The sequence below is a fragment of the Myiozetetes cayanensis genome, unplaced genomic scaffold (genome assembly GCF_022539395.1).
Source record: "Myiozetetes cayanensis isolate MyiCay16 unplaced genomic scaffold, myiCay2020 scf36, whole genome shotgun sequence".
Lineage (NCBI taxonomy): Eukaryota > Metazoa > Chordata > Aves > Passeriformes > Tyrannidae > Myiozetetes > Myiozetetes cayanensis.
Window position 1 is genome coordinate 922024 of NW_026087588.1, and position 11865 is coordinate 933888.

Genomic DNA, 11865 nt, shown 5'->3' on the forward strand with positions numbered 1-11865 from the left:
AGACAGGGTGGTCAGTCCCCACCAGAGCCCTCCAGGAGCAGGGAAAGGATTTAAGGATGTCTGGCATGTCCATGTGGACACGGCCACCAATAAACTGGGCATTTTCCTCAGCACAGGGAGAGGGAAACTCTGTGGGGGAGAGGGAAATTCTCCGGGGCTTGGCATCTGGCAGCCTTGGCAGAGCCCCACATCCCTTTACCCTTCAAGGAGTGGGGAAAATAAAAGGAAGAAGGAGTTAATAGGCTTGGTTCTTTGCTGAAGAAGTTTAAAAGGAGAGGAGAAGAAAGTGCCGAGGCAGCTCCTTTTTGAGGCTTTGAACTTCAGGCTTTGAAAAGAGGTGGGGAAAATCTTAAGGAATTAACGAGGACTACAGGGAAATTATTGAGGGGGAACTTTCAGTGCTTGGAAAGACATGAAAACCCCCATATATTTATTTATATATATTTATATATTTGCATGCACGTGTCTGTGATAGCGTGACCCCTTCACCCAACCATTCATCTTCCTCTCTGATTTTTCTTTTATGGTGTAGGAATTATTTGATTTGCTGACATGGTGGCTGGGAACGGCAAGAGCTTCCTTTCTCCCACTTTATGAGCTCTGGAAAAGGCAGAGGGAGCTCAGCAAAGACCTGGGGCTGCCACCACCCTGGCAGTGTTTGCTGAATCTCTGCCTTGATCACAATAATTCCCTTTCCAGGAAACATCAACTTCTTTTTTTTTTTCCTTTGTCAGAAAAAAAAGCCTCAAGATAAATATTCTTGGATGAAAACCTATAAAAAGCTCAGACTGACAAACTATTTTTTTAGGCACTTCTTTTTCTCCCAACAAGAATATATCTGTCAGGAGAAACAGATGTTCTCTATGAAAAATCCTCTTTAATTACAACTCTGTCAAAAACCTGGAGACAGATTTCTCTTTTTTTTTTCCCCCAAGCCCATTAAAATGTGTGTGAATGGCCAAAGCTGGAAAGCCACAGCTCCTATTGTAATATAATATTTAAATAAAACATTTCCCTATTAGGCTGAGCACCAGCAAAGCCGCAAGTCCAAACTCCTGGACAGATTCAAGTTGCTGAAGGTTTTCTTTTCTAAACTGAGGTGTTGAGCTTAAACTTGAGCTTTCCATGGGTTGTTTTTGGGGACAATGAACAACCTAGATTTCTTACTGCAGCTAAGGAGAATCTCTCTCTGCAGAATTTAGGACTTGTGCAAATCAGGCCAAATATTTGCATAATAAAATAAGAGTTTAAGATCGGGTGTTTCCTCAAACCTGGCGCTGTTCCTTCAACAATTCCCACTGTGTGCCCAGTAAATATTTTCTTTAGTAAATATATTAAAGCTCTAACTAGAAACCTTCTCTTTCTGGGGTCTTACCTGCTCTCCAGCAGCTTTCAGACGATGGCAATGTGACATAAATGTGAAAAGAGGTTTCTCCAGCACGGCATTTCCCCAGGGCTGCCACGCCACCTGTTATCCAGGGGAATAAAGTTCTGCTGGAGATAGTGGCAGGAATGCAAGGTTGATATTTCTTTATTTATTGGTTACAGTAATTGGCTAGAACATGGCTGAGTAGTTGGAGGAAAATAATCAATAGTTCTTGTCCGCTAATGAATGATTTTCCAGCAGTCGCTGGTGTAAATAGATTTCATTAAAAAAGCAAATCCTCCCAAACAAGAAAATTAACGAGGGTTTATGAAACCTATGAAATTGCACAGGTCTGAAAAGCTGACAGAGATGACAAATATCTGCTATTGTTGGGTGTGGGAAGCAGGTTTTCTTTTCAATTTTCACTCTTGTCTCTTAAATAATAACAATAATTAGCCAATCCATTATTCCTTTCCCAGAAATCTTCAAGGGCAAAAAATGTCGGCCTCAAGTCATGATAACACCCTGTTCCCTGGGCTCAATTCCTGCCAAATCCCTGCCCTGGGAATTTTAGGAGCGGAGCCTTCAGACTCTCCTATTTCATGAAGGGACTGGGCATGATGGGCTCACTGCTTTTCTTGGCTTCTGGGAATAAAGTGATGTAAACCCAACCTTCCACTGAGGGATTTTATCCCAGCAAGTGGCTATGCAGGGCAGAGGGAAAAAACCTGACACTTGGCACCAGTGCTGCTGGAGGTCAAAAGAGTGGGTTAAAAGAGGTTGGAGTTGTTAAGTTTGAGATTTCTTTCAAACACTTCCATTTCTTCCATCTGAGGAAGGAAACTCAAAATCTTATTTATTTTGGCCAGGCCATGCCTCCCTTTGCCCCAGAGGAAAGTGAAACTCTTCACTTGCAGCTCCAAAAACCACAAACCCCAAAGCCCCTTGTTGAAGAGTTCCCTGCCACGTTTTCTCAGCTTCTCAGTTGCTGCTGGCAGAGTCAGGAGGCCTTCAGGGGCACGGAGGAGATTTGTGCAGGAGGCAAAACACACAAAACTCTCAGTGGCAGAGAAAGCCACTGTCTGCTCCTTGCTCTCCAAGGAGCTCCTTCTCCTTTTCTCCTTCTCCTTCTCCTTCTCCTTTCTCCATCTCTTTCTCCTTCCCTTTTCCCCTTCCCTTCTCCTTTCCTCTTCTCCTGTCCCTTCCCATTTCCCTTCCCATTTACCTTTCCTATTTCCCCTTCCCATTTCCCTTCCCCTTCCCTTTCTTTTTCCCTTCTCCTTCCCCTTTCCCTCTTCCTCTTTCCTCTTCCCATTTCCCTCTTCCTCTTTCCTCTTCCCTTTGCCCTTCCCTCTCCTGTTCCTCCTCCCTTTCTCCTTCTCTTCCTCCCTCCCATCCCCCTAAATCCTTCCCTTCCCTTCCCTTCCCTTCCCTTCCCTTCCCTTCCCTTCCCTTCCCTTCCTTCCCTTCCCTTCCCTTCCCTTCCCTTCCCTTCCCTTCCTTCCTTCCCTTCCTTCCCTTCCCTTCCTTCCCTTCCCTTCCCTTCCCCCTTCCCCTTCCTTCCTTCCCCTTCCCCTTCCCCTTCCCTCTCCTTCCCTTCCCCTTCCCTTCCCTTCCTTCCCTTCCCTTCCTTCCCCTTCCCCTTCCTTCCCCTTCCCCTTCCCCTTCCCCTTCCCTCTTCCCCTTCCCCTTCCCCTTCCCCTTCCCCTTCCTTTCCCACCCTTGCTGGAGAAGGTTCCTGGAGGCAGGAGCAGCTTTGGGCACCATGTCCATGCCAGGACCATCCACCAGACCTGGGGTTTCCCTGGGAATTGCACTGTAATCTCCCTTCGAGGGAGCTGCTCCCATTTTTCAGGATGGTAAGTCCTTTAGGGATGTGGACTAAAAGAGAAAGTGTTTCATTTGCTCTCTGGGAGCCCGAGCTGTAGATCAAGGCCCTGCTCAGTCCCCCAAGGAGCAAAAATGGGTTTTCTTCATGTGCCAGTTGAGACCATCCCCTGGGGAAACTCAAACGCTTCTCTGCTCTTTCATATGGATGTCAGCAGGAGAGATTTTTCTCCTAAAGCTGGATAAATCCAGGCTGTTAGTGCCTGTCCTTCCCACTCTCCTTAGTTCTTGCTTTTGATTTCCTGAAGGGTGAGGCCCAAGCAAACCCTTCTGCCTCCCTTCTGTCTCTTTGTACAAACTGAATGAACTTCTTGCTGATGCTCTGGAACCTGAGCAGCTTTGGTTCCTGGGATGTTTCTCTTTTTGTGCCATCATCTGGATGCAAATGCCCAGGCAGATGGCTCAGGAAAGGTTAAATAACCTTTAGGTTAAAAGTTAAATAAATTCAGAGTGCATCACACAGACCCTGTGGAGATGGAGACTCTTCACAATGGAGACTCTGTCACGAAGGTGGGGCCCAGTACCCACCACTGGGTCTGTGGGGTTTTGCTTCAGCAGAGCTTTTAGGGTTTTCTTCTCCTTCAGCCTCCTGCCTCACATCACTCACCTCCTGCTCCCCATGGGCTGATTTCAGGCAGATAGTGACCCCTTGTCTTGGGATTGTGGCCAGGGAAGGCACATAGAATTGGAGAGGAGCTGCTTATGGACTTGGCTTAGTGGTGGATTAAGTGGTGGCAGTGCTGGGTTAATGATCAGAATCAGTGACCTCAGAGGACTTTCCCAACTTTAATGATTCCATGAGAGCTGAGACCACCCCTCCCCAGTGGCCAAGAGCTCATGGGCAGCCTGGCAGAGCTCTGGGGCTCTGTTTGGGTTCCAGGTCAGCTCTGCCAGGAGATGGCTCTACCATCAGGCCACCGCAGCACTGGGTCCTTCCAGCATTCGCAGGAAGTCTTATTGCAGGCCTAGGGGATTGGGAAGGTGGAAGCCAAAGCTGCATGACTGTTCTGGCCATCAGAGTAGCCTGTTTTCATCACAGGAACCCCATTACCTGGAAAGCCGGCCAAGGATCTCAGCCAGAACTGCAGGCATGGCCTGAGCATGAGGAATGTGCTTGCTCTTGGCTCAGCTGCAGGAAGCCCCTTTCCAGTCCCTTCCCCTCCACCTCTCCAGAGAACCATGGAACATTTATGGAAGAAAAATGCCATTTAAATGACCTCAGCCAGAGCTCTGTAGACCTCACTGTATGTCTTGACCTTGGTTTCATCATCACGGGCAGCCTTGGCTACTCTCCCTGTCCCTATTCCTGTCCCTGTTCCCACTCCTGTCACCTGGCATGGGTACCAGAGGACCAGAGCATTCCTGCTGCCTGGCTCCAGTATCTCCACAAATAAGGGGTTTCCAAAGCCCTCCCTTGCCTGTGATCCTGCAGTCATAAATCCTGGCCCTCTGTCACCAACAGTGATTGAGCCTGCCTGGCCAAACTGATTCCTTGGGAGCCCCTGCAGTCACAGCAGAGATGATCACCCACTCAGGATGGAATCTTTCCCTCTGGAGGACTCCTATGGAAACACCCGGCAGTGTCCACAACCCACCAGCACAGGCACATCCCCCACATCCCCACATGCCTCCTTCCCTGTGACACCTCAGCCCTCTCCCTGCCCTTTCTCCTGACACTAGGCCTGTTTGCTGCGCTGCAGTTGAAGAAACCAAGGGATGAATTGAATTTTTGAGCCTCAGCAGCCGGTTCACACCTATGGCCTTGCTCTTTCCAGCAGGGAAACTGCCCAGATTTGGATGATACCCTCAGGCACATGGTGTGATGTGGCATGTGGGCCTGTGCAGGGCGAAGGGTTGGACTTGGTGACCCTTGTGGATCCCTTCCAACTCAGCGCATCCTGTGATGCTGGGAATTACCCCTGCCCCGCAGGGCTTTGCCTTCTGGCACCTGGAGAGCTGCTCACACCAAGCTGGGGGATAAGGGAGTTGTCCTTTGGACAAATCCCCTCTGAGGGGACTGGGGCTTCCCCCAACCCCTCTCCTCGCTCCGGAGCTGAGAGTGAAGGGAGTGTTATTGTTTGTAACTGAAAGCACTTGGAAAAATTACCCAAATCCATGAAAGTAATGAATCTTCTCAGCAGGGGCAAACAGACAGAGACAGGTAGGCACTCACCTGACACCAGGCAGCTTCAAATACTAGTACACCAGAAAGAGCTGCCATGGGGGGTGGGGGGCTCCTGGTTGGGGTGAGGGGACCTGTTTTCCACAGGAGAGTGACCCTGGGGTGGGGATGTGTCCTCCTCCTCTGAGTCCCTGTCACCCTCCTGGTGTCCTACAACAGCAGCTCTGGGAATGCAGGAGCAGGACTCCAAGGTGATGCTGCCTTACGCTGATTGCTGGGGAACAGCTGGAATTTTGGGAGTGCCAAAGCCTCATCCCCTTCCTGCAGCCTTGGCCAGTCCCCTCCAGCCCTCAGGGCTCTCCAACCAGTTTGCCTGTGTCAGAGTAAGCTTTTAAACCCCATAGGGGAGAGGCTGAGCAGCCTTTTAGGCCTGTGTGTGGCTTGTCACAGTGTGCAGTCCATAAATAATAAATAGTGGTGTTCCTGCCTCCTCCAAGCTTTCATTTTGTTACCCAGGAATAATCTGTATGTGTGTATATATATATTTATATTTGTATATGTACCTTGTGCATGTGTATATAAACAGACATTTGTACACAGGTTTGAGGGTTGGACTTGCTGACCTTGGAAGTCTTTTTCAACCTTGATGGTTTTATGATATTTAGTGGATATAATGGCATTAAATGGGCTCAGAGGGGCCAGGTTTGAGACCACTGTGTGCAGGATGGTTTTGAATCACGTGCACTCTGAGCTCTCCCATCCATCCCTACACCCTCATATGATCCCAATTAAATTCAATCACCCTGGACTTGCTCCCTCCTTTGAAGGCCCAGCTCTCCAGTCCAGCTTTGAAGTTACAAACCCCATCTTCTTGCTCAAAACTGTCTTTTTTTCCCTGAAAAAAGCCTGGCACGGGGAAAAAAAATAAATCAGAGATGCTGCATTTCACTGCTAACCACGATCCCACTCCTCCAAAGAGCCAAGAAAAGGAAACCAGCAGAAGGCAAATTGCTTTTGAGCACCAGAATCGCTCTGTTGTTCAAACCTCTCCCAGCTTGAGGGGGTCTATTACATTTATTAGTCCACAAAGCAGCGGCTGTGGTGGCACCTGCAGGGCCTGCCCTTGCCCTGTGGAAGGCATGGGGATGGAGAGTGGGCAGGAAGACGGATGGATTCAGAATTATCTCTAATTTATGGGGCTCCATGGTCCCTGTGCCGTCTGTCTCCAGGAAATGACACCACTACTTCAGGAGCAGAGATTAATCTGAGCAGGCAGGAGAACGACAAAACAAATCATCTACTGCAGGAATCTCATTTGATGCCTCTTAGAAGAGCCCTGGGATGGATGGCTCTTGGAAAGGCTCCACCACAACACGGATTTTCCCCCTTTTCTCAATTTTTCCTGCAATTTGAGGTCTCTGAGGAGTGTGGGGGAGGCAATCCCAGGGCTGGTTTTGGTAGTGCAGGAGCTGTCAGTCCACACAAGAGCCCTGGGACCTGTGGGATAAGTTATGGGGGGTTGAGGCTGGATGGAGCTGAGAGCATGGGACAGAAGAGCTGGAAGCTGAGGTAAAGCTGCAGGGCCTGAGGGCACAGGGGGATTTGGGATCACCCTGAAGGCATCACCCCCTTTTTATTAACCATGGGATCAGCTAAAGATCAGGGACCCTGAGATGAGCTCAGTTTGTCAGAGCACAGTGCCAAGAACACCAAGGTCTGGGGTTTGATCCCCAGAGGGGCCATGCACTTCGGAGCTGGATTGGATGATCCTTGTGGGTCCCTTCCAACTCAGAAGGTTCTCTGATAGTCTCTAAGAAGAGCCAAGTTGTGAGGAGGGTGCTGGGATCCCTCTGGAATGACAAAAAACTCTGGAGGAAGCAGGTGCACATCCTGAGGCACCACATCTGGGGGACCAGGAGGTCACAGATAGACAGAGAGCTGCTGGCATTGTGACCCTCTTCTGCTGCCTGTTCCAGTGCCGTGGTGCCCCCTGAGATGGCTCCTGCACCCCCAGATTTGGGCCCATGGGGCTCTCCTGAAAGGACACAGCATGTGCTTGCTGGGCATGACCCCACACAGCCATGGAAAAGCCCATCCTCAAACCCCAGCCCAAATCCTCCAGCTGGGAAGTCAGCAGGGGGATGGCAGCCTGCACACCCAGCTGGGGACCTGCAGCAAGCCCCGCACAGAGCCCACCTTCCCCTTCTTCACCCTACTGAATCCACCCCCTGCCAGCACAAAAATTCGTCCTCCTTGCCCAGGAGCTCCGTGGGAGCCCAGCACTATTCCAGCTGGATCCCAGACTGATACAGGATCGATTGGATTGATTTTTTTAATTATTTTTTTAAGGTGCAGCCTTGGAATAGCTGAGAGTGGAAGGCTCAGCTGAGCATGTACTTCCACAAAATAATTTGTCAGGCCCCAGTGTAGCAGCCTAATGACGGCTGTAATTTATGGCTGACAGATGATATTTTTCTCGGCAGCATCCTCTCCTTTCCCTTCCCTTCCTCTGTCTTGTTAGGAATGGCATCAATAATGTTTATTGTAGCTTTTAATTTTTTATCGTTGCTATTCTTACCTGTGCTGCTGGAGAGGAGCAAAGGCAGCAGGGCAGGCAGAGGCTTTGATAAGTGTTCAAGGGGAAATGAGGGATTTAAGGAATTCTTCCTGAATGCTGCAGTGGAGAAAGGGGAAAAGTGGGGCTTTTCCTCCCCCAGACTCATCCTCTTATTCCCACTAACTCTTCCCAAGGGAAGTAGTCACAGCCCCAAGGCTGCCAGAGCTCCAGGAAGGTTTGGATGATCCTCTGGGGCACAGGGGGTGACTCTTGGGGCTGGGCCTGTGCAGGGCTGAGGGTTGGACTGGATGGCCCTTGTGGTTCCCTTCCAACTCAGCATATCCTGGGATTCTGAGATTCCATGGATCTGTGCAAGGATGCTCAGACCCTCACCTCTCTCCAGGGCAAACCCAGGGCCCACCCATGAGCTCACACTGTGGAATTTCCTCCCAGTTCCCCCAAAACTGTGCTCCTGGCCCAACCCCGGTGCCAGGCAGCTTCCATGTCTTGAGCCACCCAGGCTCAAGTTCCAGACACAGTACCTTGCCATCGCCACTTTATTTTACTTTTCTTTTACTGTTATTTACCTGGTTTTCCTGCCCCACTTCCCTGTGTCCCTCACTCCCGAGCCCAGCATTCCTCACTGCGTGTTTGCATTTCACAGCAGCCTCTTCTCACACCTATTAAGCGCTGCACCCGTTAAAGGGAGCTCTGAGCGCTGTGCCGGCAGTTGCTTCGCTGTGGGGGTTTTTTGGCTACCTCCACTCGAACATCCAGGGGTTTGGACTGGCTGACGGGGACATGCCCTCGTGAACAGCAATTTATCTCAGGCAGGGCTTCACCACCAACCTCAAACCTCTCCCACCATCGCTGCCAAGCAGCCCCTGGTGCCCTAGCTCTGCCCCCACCCCACGTGGGCTCGCAGGGCACCTACTGGTGTCCCCAAAAATACCTGAAATCCTTCCGACCTCCAATTTTCCTCTTTTCCACCCCATTTTCTTTCAATTAACCCTTAAGGTTTGAAGCCCTTTAAACTGCCAGAACCAGGTTGGACAAGGCTCTGAGCAACCTGGACTAGTGGAAGGTGTCCCTGAGATGATCTTTAAGGTCCCTTCCAATCCAAACCACTCCGGGATTCTATGACCAGCAGTTCCCAAAGGAATTTCCCTCTCCCCCTCCCCCCGCCCCCCGCTCTTTCCAGACACCATAATTCCCACCCCAGTGGTTGTTTTAGCATCATTACAGGAGCCTCTCAGACGAGCTGGTCATTTACAGATTAGACAGACATTGCTTACATTGTTCATAACCGATTATGGGATTGACAGTTTGGCTTCCACCCAAAATTCGGAGTCCCAATTTAGCCTAATTGGAACAGAAGAGCAGAGCAGGCTGGGGGAAGGGCAGAGTGACTGCTGACAGTTTAGTTAACGCTGATTTTATTGATCCCTGAAAAGCCTCTGATGTTGCAGGTTCCTCTTTACAGGGCAATAAAGTTTATAGCTTGGGCTGTCCCAGGGGAGTAACATCTACGTGTCTCCAGCTGCTCTCAGTGATTTCAGAGGCCCTTGCCAGCCCTGGCCCTAATTTCCTGATGAATAATCAGAATCCAAGCAAGAAAAAAAAAAAAAAAAAAGGCAAAAATTCGGTTCTGGTCTTGGAATCAAAATGCCAGATACCAGATTGAAAAGGAACCCCTCCCACGTGTAGGATTATTGTGCTAAAATCCTTTTAATTCTTATTATTCTTATTTCTATTCTATTCTATTCCATTCCATTCTTCTATTTAATTCCATTCCACTCTGTTCCATTTCATTCCCAACCTTCTGTTTAATTCTTCTATTTCGTCCTTCTCATTCTGTCCCACAAAATGCTGCATTTCCTGATGCTCATCCTTAATACACTCATAACCTTCCCTACATTTCGTCTCTCCAGACTTCTCTGTTGTAGCCTGGGATCCCTTTCCTGTGCCAGCTGGAATCGGTACCTCGAAAAGCACCCCAAAAAAATCAACACTTTTGTCCAAAAAAACCCCAAAAACCCAAAAACCACGGAAGAAGCAAGATGAATCCTGGATCAAGTACCAAAGATGGACCACTGCAGTTCTACTCAAATCCACGGGTCCTGCTGCTAAAACCTCGATGAAAGGAAAGTACCCTGAAGCACAGGAGGGGCTGCGGGGAGCCGTGACAGTCGTGAGGCAAAGCACATGTTCAAACAAGCCCCGGGCAGGCAGGGGGGTTGAGGGTTTTCTTCCCTCCCAACCCCTTTGCTCCAAGCCTCTGACCGTTGGATTCTCCCTCCTGCACCGCCAGAACTGCGGCTCCTCGTCCTGTGGCTTTGAGCTCATTTGTCAAACCCAGAGATCTTTATGAAAGGCTGTTAGCAGAGCATTTACTTCCCATTTCTCATCCCATGCTGTCATCACCTCCCAAGATTAATTAAGGAAAAAAGACAAAGAAAAGACGTCTTGTCTCTCTTTTGTTTCCCCATTCCTTGCATTTTTTTTTTCCGCCCCTTTCTCTCTGTTCACGTCCTGAATATTGCTGGGGAGCAAAATAAGCGAAACTCGATATTTTCCTCTTCCTTCTTGTGGCCAATATATCAATTTTTTTTGCCTCCCTGTAAGTGGAAGTGGTTGAGTGAGCTTTTGTCCAGAACATCAATTCTCTCTCATGGCCTCAGCTGCTAAACCTAAGCCAGGAAAGATCCCAAATCCATTGACTTATGATGGCTTTAAGCGCTTGTTGCAGACTCACAGCCCCAGTGCCAGGGTCGGTGTCCTGTCCCTGAGTCACTTCCAGGGTCACACGGTGCCATCGATCTTGGGTCCCTGAGGGGTAATTGGGTGATTTTCCTCAGACACCAGTTGCTGTCTGCACTTCTTACACCCTTTCCTTCTCTCAGGAATCAAAACCTGTGTTACCACAGGCTTTTCCACAGCCATTCCCAGCAGCCTGGCTGTTTGTTCTGCTCCCGAACCCACTCGGGTCGCAGCTGTGCGGATGATTATAGTTAAAAGCAGAGCCCCACTTGCCCTGCCACCCTCCCAGCCCTGCTCTCTCCTTGCCCCCCTGTCCCCACAGTCCCCTTATCCCATCCTGGCAGATTCCTTTCCACCTCTTGATTAATGACAAACTCCTGGGGGTTTACTGGGCAGTTTAGCTCTCCCAGTCTGACCAGTTCACCCAGTGGCTGGCTGTGCCCAGGACGCTCCCAGGGGCCGGTTTGCTGCCAGGTGGAGGAGGAGATGCCTCCTCGTCCATGCGTGTCATCGCTGATCCATAAAAAACAAGAGCGAAAGCTGTGGAAAAGTGGGAGCTGTGCCCGTCAGCCGCACCCGCCTCCCTCGGGGCTCTGCAATCTGCTCCTCCACGCCTTCCCAAAGCTCAGCCCTGACATTTTGCCTCGCAGATGTGAGTCAGCCAAGGAGGAGGGAAATCCAGCCAGCTCAGGTTCCCTCCTTGTGCTGTGGCTCCCAAATGCCGGTGTGAGACAGTGGGACATCCCACCTCCCCCCCGCCCCGCCCCGCCCGTTCCCCGTGTCACTGCCCCCAGTTTTGGCTCCTTCTCTGCCGGAGAGCATGAAACCACTTTTTCCTTCCTCCTTGCTCTCCCGGCGACTCATCCCGAGCCCACTCAGCCTCTCCCTGCTTTTGCTGGGCTCCCCCGCTCTGCACACGTTCAGTCCCATGGCTTGTGAAGCCATCAGTCAGCACCGTGCTCGTCACCCCGAGCCACATACGCAATGAAGGCGTGGAGCAGCGGCTCCTCAGCTGGTGTAAATCAACACGGATCCCCCACCACGGAGTTCGTCTTCCACCCGGCCGGGGAGGGAGGGAGGAAACCCAAAACGCTGCTCGTCGGAGTAAAAGAAATTTGGGCAGTAATTAGATCTGGAGCATGATTACCCAAAGGGAAAGGAAAAACAAATGTG

General features: G+C 50.2%; 1 long non-coding RNA gene across 2 annotated transcripts in view; it reads left to right on the plus strand.

Annotated features, from left to right (window-relative positions):
- LOC126646621 (uncharacterized) overlaps positions 1–10515 on the plus strand; it is a 95521-nt gene extending 85006 nt beyond the window's left edge. For both annotated transcript variants that reach the window (XR_007630337.1, XR_007630341.1), the window contains one exon: positions 9864–10515. This is a non-coding gene — a long non-coding RNA (uncharacterized LOC126646621). The remainder of the gene's footprint in view (positions 1–9863) is intronic.
- The last annotated feature ends 1350 nt before the right edge of the window (positions 10516–11865 follow it).